The 13,171-nt window shown below is 43.5% G+C and overlaps 1 long non-coding RNA gene and 2 other non-coding genes across 4 annotated transcripts; all 3 read left to right on the top strand.

The window, feature by feature from the left end:
• The first annotated feature begins 3,971 nt into the window (after window positions 1–3,971).
• LOC144274835 (uncharacterized) lies at window positions 3,972–11,683 on the top strand. Of its 2 annotated transcripts, none has more exons than XR_013347966.1 (6): window positions 3,972–4,038; window positions 4,478–4,553; window positions 6,868–7,011; window positions 8,659–8,744; window positions 10,522–10,664; window positions 11,613–11,683. It is a non-coding gene; the product is annotated as an uncharacterized LOC144274835 (long non-coding RNA). The 2 variants fall into 2 exon arrangements; XR_013347967.1 differs by having other exon boundaries at window positions 11,616–11,683.
• On the top strand, window positions 6,695–6,772 carry LOC144275340 (small nucleolar RNA R38). Its single transcript, XR_013348019.1, has one exon. It is a non-coding gene; the product is annotated as a small nucleolar RNA R38 (small nucleolar RNA).
• LOC144275339 (small nucleolar RNA R38) lies at window positions 8,484–8,560 on the top strand. The gene has a single exon (XR_013348018.1). It is a non-coding gene; the product is annotated as a small nucleolar RNA R38 (small nucleolar RNA).
• Window positions 11,684–13,171: the final 1,488 nt, after the last annotated feature.

A 13,171-nucleotide genomic window follows, 5' to 3' on the forward strand; every position in this document is an offset into this window, starting at 1 on the left:
GATTTTATTTTACCCCTGGGATCGAACGATCAATCATCCCTCATATACCTTGCTCATCACCCTGGAATCTGAGCTGGGGATCAGCAGTATCACAGAAATATTGTACCCCAAACTAGAGCTCAAACAGCTTTGTAAACAGTGAGGACTGCTATTAATTTGTATGACTGATCCAGGAGAACCCATTACTTATCTGTTGAAATTGATTAATTTTTGTTTTTTCACAGCACCTAATTAACCTGAAGAACTCATTTGCACAAAATCTTCCAGTGGCCAAGAGCTTATTAGCATTCAGAATAGAGTTAGATATTTACAGTGATGATGACATCCACCGTTGCATGAGACAGGATAGAATTGTGTAACAGATATAAATCCCAATGCTCCGGGGCATAAGCCAACTCCTAACTGACAGAGGTTAGGGAAAATCTTCCCCAATGCGCAGATTAGTCTATAATTGTTCTTTATGGGGTGTCTTGCCCTTCCTATGCAACATCTGGTACTGGCTATTATAGAGTTTTTTAAGCAGGGATAGAATTCTCTATTCAGTTCTATAGAATGGTTCATAAAGCCTACAGAAGGACTGTCATTTTCTATTGAATTCTATGGGGCTTTTCCATACACTGCAATAGTAAGGCAAAGTTCTACCACTGAAGATTTGTTTGACATGTGCGCCCCCTAGAGATGAAGGGAGAGTCAGCATTCTCAAGCAGACAAGTCTTTGCAGATAAGCAATGAAACCTGTAAGATACCTAATGGGTGATGTGCTTAGTGGAAACTCGTTAATTCTAACTTTGTTAAGCCACAAACTCCACTGCTCACACAAAAAAAAAGCTTTCTCTGTCACCCAGCAAAGATTTAAGAGTGGAAGCACTGTTGTAACCAGAGACTTTCTCATTTCTACAAAATAGCCCCTGGAACATTTTCTGCTTCAGTGTGAGTGTAGGAGCTTAAATAATTACCATGAACTACACTCATCTCAGATAAAGGACCTAAGTACATATTGTGGCACTTATTTATTGTGTTGGTTTGCTTACTTGCTATTTAGCAAAATTAATTCATTTGCTATGGGTATCTAGCGATCTATCCTAGGCTTTTACTGCTGCCCATGACTGTAGTATCTGAATGCCTTCCATACAAAATCTATAGCAATAGCAAAATCCCTAATGTGTCTTTGACTCGTCTCTCTTTTCAGGGTCTAAGTTCTTCATGGGGTAGGCTTTTAGTTTTTTTGGCTTTTAAAATTTTTTTATTAATTCACCTTTATTGTTTTTTATGATTGGTTTATTAAGGGTTTTTGTTTGGTTGGCCAGTTTAGGGTTTTTGAGGTGTTGTAATAACTGGGCTGACAAATGTACCCTAATTGTGGGAAAGTGGATAAAAGTTTACAGAATGTTTCAATCACCTATAACGATATATGATGATGGGAAAAGGGGAGACAGAGAGACTGAGTGGTGGGTTTCAGTCCAGCACCTAATAGGCCGGTGCCACATCACACAAAGCACCACTCAGCTGGCACTAGCTGGCACCCTCTGCAGAGAGGTTGAGCATTGAATGGACATGGAGACTGAACTCCAGTCTTATCCCTGGAAATGGTTTCTCCAGGTCAGGTCATTGGTGAGGGTGGGGGGCACTGGAGGGTAAGGGTGAATGGCTGGTGCCCATGCTGTGCCAGGCCTCTGGTTAGACAGAGGGTGACATCCAGAGGCAGTACAGTCATGTGATTTAGTGAAATGGTCTGTGAGACCTGGATTCTATTTACACATCTACCATTCACCTTCTGTGTGACCTCGACTGACTTCACCTCCATTTCCCCTCCCATGCTTTATCTCTCTCAGTCTCTTTGGAGCAGGGACTCTCCCCCCGCCCCAGGGTGTTCGTACGGTACCCAGCACACTACACTATTGTAACATTAGTAATAATTAGGAGGTCACTCATGAGGGCTTTCACCAGCACTATGCTTTCTGGGGGGATGGAGGAGGGGGAAGAATCCTGAGAAAAGCGGGGGGAAACCTCTGATTTCTAATGTAGGGAAGATGCTCAGGGTTTTTCCTGTGTTATAGATTATACACCTGCAGGTTAAAGATAACATCTACACATGAGCAGATAAACCCCAGAGGTTTAGAAATGGATACTTTGTATACTTGCTACTTTTGCTTTTGTTCCGTCTGTTTCTTTTAGAGCAGTATACATTTTGGCTATTTAAATTTTGTTACAATTCATGGGTTGAGTAGGGCCCTAATAATTTTACAGCATCTTTTAATAATAAATGATAATCAGACCACTTATAGAATGTATTACATATTCAAAGTATTATACACACACTTATTAATTAATCTCTAATTAATCCAAAACCTCTAGCTAATTAGCCATTTAAAGTTAAGGCTGGTACTGCCTGTTGGAGATGCAGAGCTCTGTATCAATGCTAAGTATGATCATATTTTTATTATTAATTGTGAAGATTCAACAAACGCCATTAATGACCAGTAATGCTAATACTGTGTTCACTGAGGCACTAGTGCCTGATTCTGAACTCACATCTGTGTAAATCAGGAGAAACTCACTGACATCTAATGAAATCTGTCCATCTATCTATAGTGTACTATTGCTGTGGTTTCTGTGCAGCTGGAGTGGAGTTATACCAATGTGACAGCTGTACCTGTGAGATCAGAACCAAGCCCAGGATCTGAATGTGTCGCATTCTTTATTATTATTTTATTTGTTCTTTGTTAAGTGCCAACAGGAAGCCTGGCTCTGTTCTAAATCCAAAATAAGACAATCCTTATCACAAAAGTGTAGAGAAGACAAGATGTAGTGGGGAATTTACAGAAGGGCGTAAAGAGAATTATTTATTTATGTTATTAGCTTCTTCACAAAAGGGATGAGGCTTTGGGTCTTTCATCATTTAGTCTCACCTTAGCTATCATCTTGTATATGGTATAGTGCTCCACCACTGATGCCAACCTTTAATGCCCATTAGTCAAATTTCCAACAAGCACCAGTGTACTTGCCATCATGGAAAGAGCTCTCCATAATAAAACCACAAAGTCACTACACTGTCCTTCAAATGTTGTCTTAAAACTCACCTCCGCTCTGGTACCTACAAAACACTTGACAGTGGCTAGGCAGCAAGCATGATGTGATCACTCTTTATGACACTAATGAAAATCATATCACTGATGCCTTAAGTTTCCCCGTCTATTTGTTGTAGCCACCTGTTTGTCTTTCATCATATAGACATAAAGTGCAAGATCTTTGCAACACAGACTTTTATTATGTGTTTGTACAATGCCTAGTCCAGTGGTGCCTGTTCCCTCTGGCACTGTGGGTGTACAAAGAGGAATAATAATAATTTTAGAAAGGGCTTGAATGGAGATATGGAGGCAGCTTTGTGAACTCTGCTAGATGGGGCATTTAGCACGGAAGAAAGCACCAAGACAGGAGTCGGAGAAAGAAATTAACCAAGTTCTGCTCTGATTTGTATCCACATTGCTTCTGACTGCCCAGGCCGGGGCAATCCTGGGCAGAATTTGGCCTTCCCATCATGCAAGCTCATTGTTAACAAAGTTAGCAGCTTGCCCCAGGGATCAGTAGCATATAAAACACCCGGGAGACCCAAGTGGGCTGTATGATGGAAACACCGCCATTCCTTCCCTCTCGCCCCCAAGACTCAGCCTCCCTCCTGATGATCACTTTAGATAAGCTATTACCAGCAGGACAGTGGGGTGGGAGGAGGTATTGTTTCATATTCTCTGTGTATATATAAAGTCTGCTGCAGTTTCCACGGTATGCATCCGATGAAGTGAGCTGTAGCTCACGAAAGCTCATGCTCAAATAAATTGGTTAGTCTCTAAGGTGCCACAAGTACTCCTTTCCTCCCTCCAAAGAAACCTCAGAGGGGCCAGACGAAACAACTACATTTCCCACAACCCCCTCTCAGGCTCGCGAGAGGTGAAACGAGACTTGCCCTGGATAGGGCGGGACACTTTCGGCTGTTGCGGTCTGTTCCGCTCGCTGCGGGCCGGCGTGGTGGCTGTGTTGGTGGTGAGTAGATTCGGAGTGTGGCAGGATCCGATGCCATCCTCGGTAACGGTGTCTTGTAGGCAGATACGGTCTCGTGATATGTGAGCGGGTGGCGATTGTGCCTCGTCCCGGCGATGTATCAGTTGGGTTGGTGCCCGGTTAGCGTGTCGCTTTGGTGGTGTAAGGGCTGCCCCGCTCCCCATCAGCCTGTGCAGAGGATGCTTGGCCGCAAGTCCCATGGCTGCTTTTAGCTTGTTCTCTTCCCGCCCCCGATGGTGGAGTGACTAGGGCCCGGGTGCCCCTGTGTCAGTTGGCGCTGTTCCCTCTGAAGCCACTGGCCCAGCTGGGTATGGGGAAGGTGCTGGGCCAGTAGCTTCAGAGGGAACAACGCCAACTGACTGTTGGCTCTGGGCTGGTGATAAGATGCCCTAGTTAACCCCACTGGTTTCTCCTATTGCAGGTCCCTGCCAAAATCATGCACGAGGGAGGAAAGCCCAGCTCCAGCCGGAGAAGCCAGCAGCACCCTGCTGATCCTGGTAAGCGTGCGGCTTAAATGACAGTGCAGGCGCAGGGGAAAGCTGGCAGCTCCCCCTTCCCTGCCTCCGGAAAGCTGCGTTCAAGACTGGGCTGAGGCGCACACAGTCTCCCTGTAATTCAGGTTTAAAACCCACCCCTACTAGATCACAGTGACTTGCTGGGCCTTTGAGTTGTCTCTTAAAAAAGTTTCTCAACCTTTTTCTTTCTGAGCCCCCCCAACATGCTATAAAAACTCCATGGCCCACCTGTGCCACAGCAGCTGTGTTTCTGCATATAAAAGCCAGGGCGGCATGCCACAGGGAGCACTGATAAGTTGCTCAGGCTTTGACTTCAGCTCAGGGCCCCCGGCTGCAGTTTTGTGCTGGGATGGGGGCTTTGGCTTTCTGCCCTGGGCGATAGGGAGTCTAACACCAGCCATGCTTGATGGACCCCCTAAAACCTGCTCATGGCCCCCTAGTTGAGAACCACTGCCTTAAACTACTGTAGGGTTGGTTCTCTGTATAATATGCACTCATAATGGTTCCTGATTCTACCCACTGGGCATTGCTAATGACCTCTGCTAAATGTGTCTGGGGTGCATATATGTCACATGAATGTTAAGTTTCAGAGTAACAGCCGTGTTAGTCTGTATTCGCAATAAACTGGTTAGTCTCTAAGGTGCCACAAGTACTCCTTTTCTTTTTATGAATGTTAAGGTTTGTGATTTAAAGGGACACCACCTATTCAGATACGCTGTTCCAATGACTCCTGTATATTATTGCATACTTTGAAGGGAGAGCTTGAATCCTGCTTTTGTTGCTGAAATCATTTACTTTTGTCTGTAAACTGAAAAGCACTTCTGGTCTTGGTAGCTCATGGGAAGTGTCTGAGAATTTTCACTTCTAAAGGGAATGGTTTTCCCAAGGAACAGAGACTGAGTCTGTTTTCTTCCTTGCTCAGACTTAAGCATTTTATGCACTTCTTTGACACTTTAACAGGAAGTCAAGGTAGGTGAAGTAATATCCTTTCATTGGACCAATTTCTGTTGGTGGAAGGGACAGGCTTTTGGATTGCATGGTGTTCTTAAGGTCTCTTTTGGGTTCCCTTAACAGGGAACGGTCAGTGGGAAATCCAGTCAATATAACAAAGCTAAGTCATGCCAGGTTCTGCTGACTGCTCATGCTAACTACTGTTATACAAAACATGAACATGTAATTGTATATGGCGTGTTTCTCTCCTGCTATGTGGGAGAACTGCACAAACAGGGAAAACCAAGAGATTTTGGAAGAGTTCTTTAAAGTCTATAGGGATCTTTTCATTCACGTCAGTAAGGTTTCAACCATTGCCCTAACTGATTTGGGTTAACAGTAAAGCTAATGATACAATATGCTGCATGTATCTATGATGGACAAAGTAAGCTTTTTAAAAGGTAAAGTCGAACCCAGTTATGAACACCGTAGTTACGAACTGAACAGTCAATCACACACCTCATTTGGAATTGGAAGGACACAATCAGGCAGTAGCAAAGATTTAAAAAAAAGCAAATGCAGTGCAGTACAGTACTGCGTTAAACATAAAATTTCAAAGCTGTATTAAATTTGTTCAACTGTAAACTTTTAAAAAAACAATCATGTTTTGTTCAGCGTTACAAACATTTCAGAGTTATGAACAGCCTCCATTCCCAAGGTGTTTGTATGCTGAGGTTCTACTGTAAATAAACTTTGCCTTCACTCTTTTCATTCCAGCTAATCTTAGGGGGTTCTGGTAATGGTGACACTTCTTCAGAAAGAAGTGATTGATTTCTTTTTAAGCTGACTTTCCCATCAACATGAAGTGTTTCTCTAAGCAGTTCTGGTGTGAATTCTACTACAAAAGCAATACTCTGATACAAGAAAGGTTTGTTTTTGGAGCGAGTGATGAGTTTGGCTAATAAACAGCCTTCATGCTGAACTTGCATTGCCTTTGCACAACACAACCTCCAACTGAAATGTCCAAAATAGAAAATGAATAATATTGAAGCTGCATACTGCTGATGCCACCAGGTGTCGTCGTCACATGGGGTGGAGAGCATGGTAATCAAAGGAACAGATACAGTTAGAGCAGAACCTTTGGCTTTGCATGCGCCAACTTTTCCAGGTACAGGTCTTAACTGTTTTGAAAGCTGAGCAGGTGATGATACAAAGTTATCCCTGTCTGAAAAAGATCTTTTCACTTGTGGAATTGTGATTCTGAAGCTCAGCACTGCAAAGTTGATTTAAGGAAACCCAGAAATGAAAGTTTGTCTGATCATATGTGACTAACCCTAACCCTGTGACCCTGTTCTTAAATTCCCAGGGTGCCGCACCTCTTTCTATTTGGAAATCAAGGATGAGGCTTTTGGATGAGATTATCCCTCCCACTAACTGCCCCCATGAGTCTCTAAGGAAGGAGGTGAAAATTCCTTTCATCAGCCTTGTTTGTCTGCTCATCTGCACAATGGTGAGGCATATTAGCATTTGTCTTCTGCAGTCAAAAAACTAGGTGCCTTTCATTGTTGTTGGGAAATGGAGGCAAGGCTGCTCTATTTAGTGGTTTTGGATGACTATGTTGTGATCCCTATGGCTAATGAGTGCAGATATAAAAGCTCAATAGCTTGATTATTGTAATTACTCCGTCTCTCTCTCCCACCAGTCATGGCTGCTGCTGTGGTGCAGTAGACTCTTGAGTGCAAACCCCTTTGCTTTCAAAGACCACAAGATGAAAGGTAGTGTTCTGTGAATGGGGATTTAAATCTGTCAGTGTGCTAGGCTGGACAGCTGGGTGTTGTGACCGTAAAAGGTGAGTTGGAGAATGGAATATGAAGGGATTAGGTAACACTTCGTGATGGAGACACTTGATGCAGCTCATCCCACAAATATATTTGTTACAAGAATAGAGCTAGTGAAAGAGTAATTAGTTTGTGAATTGATCCAGACTTACACTGAAGCCTTTTTAAGCTTTCTTTGGCTGGAGGGGAGGCATAGATCAGAATCACCAAGTGATGACTCAACAGGGAATATAAAAGCTAAAGGCACCTCCAAAGGATGTGTTAATAGTTTATTTTCCGTATGTCCAAGTGTATTTCATGTAATAAGCCCTCAAATGTCTTACAGAAAGTGCTGGTGGATTCTTCCTGTATGTGTGAGTCCGGGGGGGTTACAACATTTCCACATAACGATTGCCAGAAGCTGGGAATGGGCGACGGGATAGATCACTTGATTACCTGCTCTGTTCAGTCCCACTGGAGCACCTGGCACTGGCCACTGCTGGAAGACAGGATAGTGGGTAGATGGACCTTTGGTCTGACCCAGTAGGGCCGTTCTTATGTTATGTTCTTATGTAGCGCAGGGTGGTCCAACTGGTGTCCCCCAAACGTGTCCACTCCACAGCAGACCTGCTCTAGAAAATGGTGTCCGCGGTGCAGCATGACCTTGCATGCACTGTATGTGACGACACATTGTGTGGAGGACATTGGTTTGTAGAGCACATATTTCTGTGTGTGTCTGGTGGAGGTGCCCCAAAGCTAGCATCCAGCCATGAGCACTGAAAAGGTTGAACCAAGAAGGATGCTGTTGGCTTGAAATATAGTAAATAAAAATGAATGTTAAAGTAGCTTCAGATAATGGACCGTCCCCTTCTTGTCCCTGTCAGTGGGTGGTTTTACAGCCTTGTCTCTCATGCAGGGGAAACTGACTCTAATCACCCAATGTTGATTGTACAAAGGGCCCAAATTGGGAGGGGGTTGGGGAAGTGGTAGACTTTTTTTTCATTTTCGTAACTACAGGTAACACTTTAAGTTGGTGTCCCAGAAAGCAAGGATTTATAATGAGAAATCTTGGGGTGTGGATGCCTACTCTTGAGTGGGTGACAAGTAAACAGCTACAAAAAGAAAGTCCTTTGGCCTCCTGCTGGGCAGGTCTCTAGCCTGAGCGCTGAGCTGGTGATGATGAGTTATCCCTGTCTGAAAAAGAAACCTTCCTTTGTGGAATTCTGACTCTCTGAGGCTCAGCACTTTCACATCTGCTTTAATGAAACTAGAGGATCAAAGTTTACTTTAAGGACTACTATGATGAATCTTTAACATGTGGCTTGTACTTGCATTCACAGGATGCAATGTGTCTTCCACCCACTGATCCTGCACTAAAGAAAGTGCCTGTCTCAAGCCAGGGGCTGGTAACTTTGACTGCAAGCTGGTAAGGAATTGCTAGAGAAATGTTTGCCTCGGTGCCTTGTGAGAAATCCAAAGGCTTTCTGGTCAGCAGGGGTGGGTCATGGTGTGCAGAGTGCTGATTTCTTGAACCTATTCCTTGCCAGGGAAGCATAGGAATGTAGTGGGTGATCCTTAGTGTGTTCAGCTGTTGCCCTCCTGAGCAGATTGAATCCTGTCTCTTAGCAGGCTATAACCTGACATTTTGAATAACAAAGGGCTGAGGAAATGATGGTCCAAGTGTTGTCGAAAGGAGCAGAACTCAACTTGATGTTGATCATACTTTGAGTCTAGTTTTCCACACATTCCTCCTCCCTGCCAGTTGCTTAATCTTAATGATCATATCTGCGTTATACCTGCAGTGGGAAAGGCTGAAACACTCTGCAGAGCTCTTCAAGTGTATCCTAACTAGGTTTTCAGTCTGCTTTTCTGTCCCTTGAAGCCTATAAGCCAGTGATGTGAGTTATCCCTGTCTGAAAACTCAGCTGTGAGGGGAAAAACAAATATTCTGAGGCTTTTGAACTCCCCCCCCCCCCCGGCAGTTTATTTTCTTACCTTGGTGACCTTTGTAGAAGATTAAAATCTGAAAGACAAGATAAAGGATAGGCTGTCCTTTTAGTGTCCCATGTGTCTGTGCTGAATCCTATGGGGCAACCATCACAGCTTTGTTCTTGGTGAAATCCTATAGAACGTGCACTCCGTGACATTTTCCAGGAACCACCCTTTTTTGACATAATGGATAAATGGAACCCTTAAAAATAGGCATTGCCCAGTTTAGTGTATTCTGTAAAATCTTTGGCAAAAAAAGAAAAAATTGGTTGTGGATTTCATGTGTGACAAAGGGTTTTTTAGAGACACTCATGTTGCTTGTCCTGGCTAGTGGGAGAATTTGAGACACGTTTGTGCTTAACTTGAGTGACCAACCTTCTGTTAACCTACAGTCTGGTTTTTGCTGGTTACCTTGACCCTGCAATAACACTGTCATTGTTTCTGGCCAAACGAGCTTTGAAGCTTGTTCTGTTGGCAAAATGCTGATTTAACTAATTCTAACAGGTGGGGAGACGTATAGGTAAAACAATGGCTATAATAACTGGATCGTGCCTTCTGTGGTGTGTCTCTTCCTATGGTGTCAGTGAAATCATGATTTGATGGGACATCAGAGGAATGTACTCCTGGAAGCCAGGATTTGGATCAGTCCTTAACTACTTGTTTATCTATGTGCTGTACCACTAGCATGTCAGAGCAAAACCAGTGTTCTACCTCCCCCCTACACTTGGGCCAATAATTACTTCCTATCCCAAAGCAATAGTCAGCAGCCAGATTTGGGATAGTGTTTGTTTCAAGTGCATCGCATAATGCTCTCTTCAGTACGCTGCCCTGTTCAGTGCAAGATGCAAAGTCATTGCTTTCTCCACAGGGAACACAAGAGCCCTACTGTCCTTTGGTGACACTTTATTTCTCCATCCCCAAATAACACCTTGATTCTTTTATGAAAACAATAAGAGTAATAGTGTTGAGAGCAAGAGGATTTTCTTGCTCTCGAGGCTAGAGCAAGAGACTGGATATCAAATCAAAGATTTGCATTCTATTTCTGACTCTGTTACTGACTTGCAGCTTGACCATGGTCAAGTCACTTAATTTCTGTAGCCCATGTCACAATGAGGAAAGAGGAGAACTCATACAGACCTTTTTAAGCACTCTGAGATCTTGGATTTAAAAAAAAGAGTTTTCAAATGACTGACAATTAACTGTGTTCTTTCTAGCAACACACCGTAATCTAAACTTCAACAGGATTTGAATGTGTGATCGATTTTGCCGGAGGTCCTTGTAACACGTGCATGGTTCCCAGATCTGAAATGAATTGGACAATGGATCCAAAGATAACAGAACTCCTCTAGGCTTGGAGGTTGGTATATGGGATGGGGAGGAATATAGTAGAAAAGCAGTGCATTTGTTTTAAGTGTTTGGTGTTTGATATGCGGTAGATTTGCAGTGAATTCCTGTACAAAACTTTCTGTTCTGTCATGTGGATTTTTAATGTCACACTTTGGCACAATGTCAGCATTTGTTTAATTAGAAGGCATAATTTATTGGGTAAGAGAAACTGGAGCTGTCTGCTCCCAGGTTGCAAGTAAAACAAAAAGAAGAGAGGGGCTAGAAATAGAAAATTTTAGAAAAGTAAACAATGTTCAGTACTTGTGGAGATTCAGGAACTGGTTCAATGCAAATCTTATTTGCTGTATCTAGGTAGCAGCTGTTTTTTGCAGACTTTGCATGTCAGTTGACTTTAAGTCTCTAACTTCAGGATGCTGCTGCAAAAGAGGGAGAATGATCTGAAGCAAGGTCTCAGTCTGTCTCGATATAGTCCTTGTTGATCATTAGTTCTCATTTGGTACCTGATATGTGCTAGTGAAGTCACCTGTGGGCAACTGCAAGATTTCCTTTTTGCTGTTGAGTTTAACATAGCTCCATGGTGTCTGTTAAGGTGGGAATGGGTCTTAGACTTGAGTGCTGCTGAAAAGGGATGATTGCTTGGGGTGACAGGAACATGGCTCCAGGGAGGCTAGCTGTGACGTTAATAGATGCAAGGCTATTCCTGTCAAAGTGCAGGTCTTTTATCATGCCAGTCAGAACTGGCCTGTCCATCATTTCAGTTAAGTCTTGCCAACCTCCTCAAACAATCATCTTTGTATTCCTGGTAAAATAAAGATGGAAGTCTCTTTTGTATCCTTGGCGCTTGGCCACCTTCCCTACTCTGATTTTTTTTACAATAGATTTGACAGTACAGAAGAAAAGGGCTTGTTAATGTCTCTCTCCTTACTGACTAGATCCTGTTCTGTTTTTTTTCCCCCAGCAGGGCTGGCTGGAGAGAAAGAGAGCTGTCGACCAAGGAGGTTTTATCTTTCAGAAATAAATAATAAAAAATATCCAGTGTCTGAGTTTTGGTGATGCTCTAAACTCAAAGATAAGTGAGTCCAAACAGCCCTTTCACCTGTGATATGTCAGACTCCAGTCTATACTATGACTGCAAGGTGAAGGGCGAGTCCCTCATTACTAAAAGAGGCTACATCACTAGGCTATAGAAAAAGCAAGTACCATGCAGCACTTTACAGGGTTTTGAGAATGTAAGACCCTCCACACTGGGGCTTATGGCTGGAACAGTTTTCAGACTTGGTTACTGCTTTCCATGACTAGCCTACACCTGCAGAAGGCAAGAGACCTGCTTGCACCAGTAGGGTATAGTAGAACTGTTCCCTAACTGAGCTAAAGTTCTAGATCATCCACAGTGGGCACTGAGGTGGACTTGGACAATTCACATCTGTCTCAGTTCCCCCATCTGTTCATAGAACCATAGAATATCAGGGTTGGAAGGGACCTCAGGAGGTCATCTAGTCCAACCCCCTGCTCAAAGCAGGACCAATCCCCAGTTTTTGCCCCAGATCCCTAACTGGCCCCCTCAAGGATTGAACTCTCAACCCTGGGTTTAGCAAGCCAATGCTCAAACTACTGAGCTATAACATGTATGTGCTTTATAGGTATGGAATGAGTCAGTGTGAACACTGCTATTTTCTGTATTTTACAATACAGAAAATCAAACCTGAGACCAGACCCAGTGGCACAGCTAGGTTGAGTTTCTGGGTATCCTGACACTTAGTCTTGTACCCTAGCTGTTCTCCTTTACAGTCTGCAGTGCTGAGTGCTGTTCTACAAGGATGACTTGGCCAAACCAGGACTAAACTATTTTTAAATGTTAATTCTTAGGCTCAGAGCAAAGCAAGTGAGTGCTGAGCCCCTGGCTGTATGTGTTAGGATCACTTCCCTCAGCCCTTGCCACTCACAGAGTTCAGAACTGTTCATCCTCCCCTCCCATATAGAAATTCACAGCAGCAGTACTCCCAGGTCAGACCCCTCCCTCTGAACCCTGTGATCCTCTGCTGTCCATTCACACTGTATTGCTGCTCTGCTTTCTGTGCCAGCCTCTGCCAGTCATATTCTACCCCCTTCCTTCACCCCAAGCGAAAACAAAAGAAAACATAAAAGATCATTCAACATTTATGCAATTATACAAAGTGGGAAAATGTTTCAAATTACACTCCTCCACTGTGCTTTAGCATCCATCCATCACTAGTCATTACAACCTCCCTGTAGAACAAAACCAACCTGTTGCTGATCTACTCTTTCTAGTTACATGTAATTAACTTACAAAATGTAGCTTCAGGGTAAAGAACTTTCCCTCCTCACTGCAGGCTAGTTGGGCTTTTTATTTAGGTTGATGAGGATTTAGTTTTAAGTAATGGAGTGGTGGGTTCCATCCACCTGTACTAGGGCTGGGGGCCTTCCTCTGAATGTACACAGGCCCCCTAGGTTTGCAATGCAAAAAATGCCCAGGGTCCCATCTGATCAGGTCCACCT

Source organism: Eretmochelys imbricata, chromosome 14 (assembly GCF_965152235.1).
Source record: "Eretmochelys imbricata isolate rEreImb1 chromosome 14, rEreImb1.hap1, whole genome shotgun sequence".
NCBI classification, from domain to species: Eukaryota; Metazoa; Chordata; order Testudines; family Cheloniidae; genus Eretmochelys; species Eretmochelys imbricata.